Genomic DNA, 6286 nt, shown 5'->3' with positions numbered 1-6286 from the left:
AATGTAACACAGCTAACGTTAGCAATGATGTAGCATGGTAACTTACGTAACGTAATGTAACACAGCTAACGTTAGCAATGATGTAGCATGGTAACTTACGTAACGTAGCGTAAATAAAAGCCAGAAACTAATGTTATGTAATTATGGTTTCATTTGTCAACCGAACGATTGTCTCCTGGGTCAGGGACCGACTTACTATCCACCCAACCACCCCTCCACCACCTTAGTGTCGGACTTTCATTTCTATCCCACACACGCTGATCTTAACTGTGACAGAAGGAGTAAAATGGCACGCTGTTTCTGCACAATAAAAGTCGCAGTCTAAACCGCGTGAAATGAGACGCCAAAAGCAAAAATTGCATGGAATACCACGCCAAATAACTTTGGCATGTTATTTATACGCCTTTTCATGATACCAGGCTGTGTGGACGGCCTTCCCAGAAGAGTTAAAGCTGGTACAGCTGCAAAGGGAGGGCCAACTCCAAAATAAACCCTACGGGATTAAGAACGGGATGTCATTAACCTTGGCATAAAGTGACCAGATTTCTGAAATAAAACCATTTTTGGTTTGGTGGTCAGTATGTCATAAAAGAACGTTACTATATGTGACATGAAAAAAGGGCAAAATTGGTTTTATCAATAAAACAAATAATCAAGTCATTTCAGGGCAATAAGTAGAGGCTGCAGTCACTTTCAGGCAAGTGAAATACTGCATGTTATGGGTTGTTTTGGCCATTTAAAGGTATTTCAACAGGTAAAAAGGACTGGATCGGTCGGTACACAGCAAGTTAAATAATGTAGAGTCATGAGTGTCATGAGGATAATTGCAAAAGAGATCCTGTCTTTATTTTATATGTAACTCAGTAGAAAGTCATGTTAATTATGGGCTTCATTCCGTTTTCCAAATATAAACAAGGATATTAGACATAGGCCTACCAAACACATCATCCATCGTCAACAACAGGCTTCTGTTATTGGCTATAATCACGTAAATGTCAGGCCTGGTTACACTATAAACTGCACTTATTAACACTTATTTGGCCACAATTGTGATTCTTCCGTTAAAAGAAACGTTAAAGTATCACAAAGACAAACCTTTGCTGTCACCACGGACATAAAAGTGATGTTCATTTGCACGTTTGATCCCGATAAAAGCAGCTGTAGTCGTAAAGAGACTGAGCGACACAGCTTTAAGACGCTGCACGGCACGTCGCCTGTCTGCTCTGCTGTCCAGTCTTTCTGGCCACGTAAAATCTGATCTCAGGTCTGTTAACACCTCATGCAGTCTATGATTAACACACAGATAAAAACGGGGACATTTCCGGGGGACAGCTCCAGACGGGGACAGGCCACCAAAACCGGGGACTGTCCCTGGAAAACGGGGAGGTCTGGTCACCCTACGTTGGTAATATAGTGTAGCCTACATAAACTTATTGACACCTGCAGGTGGGATTTTCCCACAAACTGATCTCTGGACATTGTGTGACTTTTTGCAGCTAATGGATATTCTTATGAAACCAGCGTATGAAGTGTGTTGTGTGAATCATCAGCTGAATCTTTACACTGACTCTCAGCTGGTTGTTTCTGTGTCCGGCGGCAGCTTTCCTGTTCTTGTTCACGCACAGCTCTGTAGAAGCTGTAAAAAGCTGCCGTACACGAGTCGCTCAGCAGCAAACAGCAGACGAACATAAAGGAGCATTTGCAGCCAAAGAGCCAGATGTGTCCCTCAGCAGCTGGTGGAGACCAAACACAGAGCTCACAGAGAGAGAACCACCTTCATCAGGTGAAGCACCGTGTTGCTCTGTGGCTGCTGGAGGAGGAAATGAACACCTGTCTGATCACAAGTTCAACACGTCGACTTGTTCACATCTTGTTTCAGGAGGACAGAAACTTCCGGTCCTGCAGGTTTAACGTGGATTTATATTGTGATTTGACGTCATCGCGGCCTTTTCAGCCTGCAAGTGTTTTCCGTCTGTGACCAAGCTGCTCAGCTGAAAATCTCTCTGACCGAACAAATTAATACTTGAGTTTAAAATTAAATCGGTGTATAAAGCTCATCTCAGCAGTCTGAGTGTGGAGGGTGAAGTCCAGCTGAGCGTGACAGAGAGCCACAGGACAGATTTACAGCTGCTCAGAGTGTCTGGAAGAGTCTGTAAGCTGCAGCTCTAATTGATTTTCATCCTGTTTTTTTACTCACTTTGACTTGTCATAGGTTTGACCTTCCTTTTAAACTGGTGTGTCTCCTTGTGATTGTTTTGCCCTCCCCCTCCCACTTGGGAGTGGCGGCGGCTGTAAGAGCTCATGGAGCCGATTTAGGTACTTTTAAAACACTTAGCGCCTGATTGCCTCAGTCAGGGTCAGAAACCATCTGAGTCCTAATGTTACAGTCTGAGCATGAAGCTCTGGGTCCAGACTAATGCAGCACGTTCAACACCTGCAGAGCAGATTCATGACAACAGTCAGAGCCGCTGTTTGCTCCTGACTGTCTCCAGTTTGCATACGTCGGGTTTTCTGGCAGATAATAAACCACAAGGACCCAGACAGTCGTTTAAAATCCTTTTGTCTCTTTCCAAATCATTTAATCGATTCTGGACACACCTTCAGAACAACACCTGCTGCTAAGTTTCTTCTAGAGGAGCCGATGTTTACCTCTGTGAGCCGAATGTGTGCTGATACATGAGACGCAAAGTGAAGCTGCTTCACTTAAAAAACACAGAAACATGCATAAACGCAAACATGTGCAATAAGCATATTTTTCACACCTGCACGAGTACATCTCGCACATCTCCTGTTCACCCTTTAACTGGGCTTACTGGTTGACTCAGGTGTAGCCCTGTTACCTGCTATCTCTAATACAATAAAGCTTTAGGCCCCGTCCACACTGCTGCTGCAGTTTAGCTCCGTTTGCACCTCCTGTCCAGACAAGAACGGTGAAAGTTTGGAAACGCTTTTGTGAAGACGGGCAAAAACAGAGAACTTTAGAAATGATAGTTCGGTAAAGTTGGAAATATATTCACAGATTTGAACTTCTGGGATGACGCAGCCGCTCATGCTCGGCTCTCTGACTGGGTCCTATCAGTCATGCAAAGCAGAGACAGGAAGCTGCTGACAGAGTTTTAGTTTTGGTATTAAAAGCCTACACTTGTACTGTGCATGTCGCCGTACTTACTTTGCGACGACTCCCAGTGTTACAATCAGTAAAAGTCCCAGCTTGATATTGCTCCATGTAATTGGTCTGATTCTTCGTCTGCATTCCTTTATTCTTTCGCCAAATCTTCTGTAACTACGGAACAGACCAGCTGCTTCACGCTGACACCGGCACGCGCACGCCCAGTGCACGTGAACGGCCACTAGATGTGCGTTTTCAGGTGTTTTAGTATAGATGAAGATCCACTCTGACACGCAGCTTAAACGCTGCTGTGGAGGGAGATCGTATTCGTTTGAATTTTGTTTTTAAACTAAAACAGAGTAGTGTAGACGGGGCCTTGGTCTGTACAGGTTTACATTAAATACACTTTAACTGGCTTTACTGACTCAAACTGACCTTTAATAATAAGAGTTAACACCATAATCTAATCTTACATTAGCCTGCTGTTAGCTGCTCTTTCACAGAGCAGTCATCATCCAAGTCTTTTCTCTGACAAAACCAAAAAATACTGTTTAAAAAAACACGTCTGAGAGAGCATGAATCTCACCTTTGTGTTGCTTGTGTGTCGTTTACTCTGAGAAGTGACACAAAGCTGAGATTTTAACTTTTGTCAGAAGTGTTCAGACTTTTCTGTTTTGCAAGAGAAACTACTGAACCAGCTGGTTTGTCAAATATACACAACCCTACAGCAGCCCCCGTCCTCCCAGCGCCGGTCAACATCATAGATCATGAACACACTGCAGAGAAATGTTTTCTCACACACGGCTCTCAACATTGGAATTCACATGACTAAAAACAAAGACGTTTGGTTTTCTTCCCTGTATGTGTCGGCCCCGTTGACTTTCTCCATCAGCAGTGGGCTGTTGTATAAAGTGGCTGAAATGACTCAGCACTCGCGTTTTCAAACCAGCGATTCCGTTTTTAGCCGCAGGTGCTTGGAGGAGGCTAAATTGATAATGAAGAAGCCAATCGAAACCACTGATGGTCCGTGTCTGCGTCTTATAACATAATAGTCCACATCTCTCTGTGTTTCTCAGCAAAATGCTTAAACGGGTCGCCAAATATACTCGGGCGGCACGCCAGAGTGAAGCCTGTGTGAGAAACACTGATATTATCAATCTGACCGGCCCACCCAAAAACAAATTGCCAGATGGCCAATCTGCCCCTGCTGGTCAACCAGAGCTGCAACGAACACACATGTTTGAGTGTATGTCACCACTACAGCCCGTTACAGCACTCTGACCTGTGCAAAACATATTCAGATGACCATTTGAACTTTGCTGACACTTTAAGCAGACATAAATACAAAGAATATCAAATATTAATACATCATAATGAGAACAGACTGTAATAATACGGCTCCACTTTCAACAGGACTACATATTCACCATGGCAGCAGGATAGGCGCCAAATATATAATAAGTACAACCGCATGGGACGCAGGATCACTTCATATTTCTGTAAAGACTTTATAAAATAAACTCTGATGGACGGGACCTGGAGAGCCGGGCTCTATGGATGTCGTGTTTTCACAGTACAGTGTTACATCCCCGGCTTGTTAGTTTCATTGAATGGTTGCTGTGACAGTCCTGATGTTCAGAGAATAGATGTTTTATCTCATCTTCATTTTAACACTGTTCACATCACGGTCTGCTGCTCACTCTGACACTGCAAAGCTCACAGCGCCCTCTGCTGTCAGTGGCACAAATAACTAAAACTACAACACTAAATAATACACAAACATATCAGCGTTGACATTATAGCTCAATGCAGCATCAAAGCCTTCTATTTATTAGCAGACAGACGAGGTAACAGTGTTAAATGTCATTTATGAGTCAGGGAATTGTAATAAGCATTTTTACTCCTTAAAAAAGTAAAATTACTTTTACTACTATTACTACAAACCAAACAAAGCAGTCTCATAACAGCTGCAAGGAGTTTCTCAACACGACTGGCTGAAAGAAAACAACAAAGAAAGTCACTCCTGCACATTTATCAGAGCAGTATTCAGTGCTTCTACAAAACGCCGCTCTCTCCTGACCAGTCCAAGCCTCTCTGGCAGCAGCGGCCGGAGTTTCAGCCATAAATCTGATGTAGAATTTTTCGGTTTAGGCTTTTTGTTGGTCGCACAAAGTTTACAACGGACAACAATGTTCTGTGTATCTCAGACTGTGAAAAATGAATGACGAACACGTCCAGCTGTGGAAGGAACGCCTCTCTCCCTCGGTCTCCAGTCTTCAACAGCCGACTTGAGCAACATCAGGTCCAACAAGAAAATTGCGTTCTAGTCACACAACGCAGCGTTACTTGGATTAGTAACTGTAATATTCTGTTTTGGAGATGGTAACCCCTTACACTACTAGTTACCTGGAAAGTAATAATATTACAGTTACTACAGGTGTGGGAGACGATGTTGACGGTAATGATTCATCCACAGGAGGAGTAATGAGTTCGGGTGGATTGCAAGGCCTCTCTGTTATTTGGAGATGAAGGGGAGAGAATTCAGCTTCCTGACAGCCTGAAAGCTGTTTGCCAGTCTGTTGACTCCGGGACCTTTTTACGAGAAGGAGGAGACTGAAGACTGAGAATCTTCATGTTTTTAAGTTTCCCTCAGTTTCACAGTGATCCAGTGTCAGCTGTCTGTACGTAGCAACAACATGGAACACCTGGTTTATTATTCCAACAACTCATTATATCTCCAGGTAGAACACAAATATAACATGTTAATATGGAAATACAGTAGTTAAAAAGCAGGCTACTCACTGACTCCATGGCAACATTATACTTCCTGTTTACACCCCAAAGCTTTCAAATGATGGGAACTGTAGTTCCACAGCGTCAGACTGATTTATAATCTCTCTGCAGCTCATTTGTATTTTATCTCACAATTGTAAGATTCATTTAGTTCTAAAAATGTATATATGTGTTTATTTAGGGAGGTTGTTTGACACTGAAGGCTTTTGAACCTTTTTGGGAATTCACTCAGCAGTGGTTGTGACATTCATTCATTTATCCAGCGTTTACTCGTTTGGTTTTTAGTGATTTAGCTTTTGTCAAGCTCATCAACAACATCAGCATGTTTTAAGGGAATCCTAACAGGTGTGTGACCTGAAGAGCAGTTGTTGCTTTACTCCACCA

This window comes from Micropterus salmoides, unplaced genomic scaffold, assembly GCF_014851395.1.
Source record: "Micropterus salmoides isolate LMB-PRFRI ecotype aquatic unplaced genomic scaffold, ASM1485139v1 Ms_hic_scaffold_17, whole genome shotgun sequence".
NCBI classification, from domain to species: domain Eukaryota; kingdom Metazoa; phylum Chordata; class Actinopteri; order Centrarchiformes; family Centrarchidae; genus Micropterus; species Micropterus salmoides.
Note: the sequence above shows the minus strand (reverse complement) of the source record.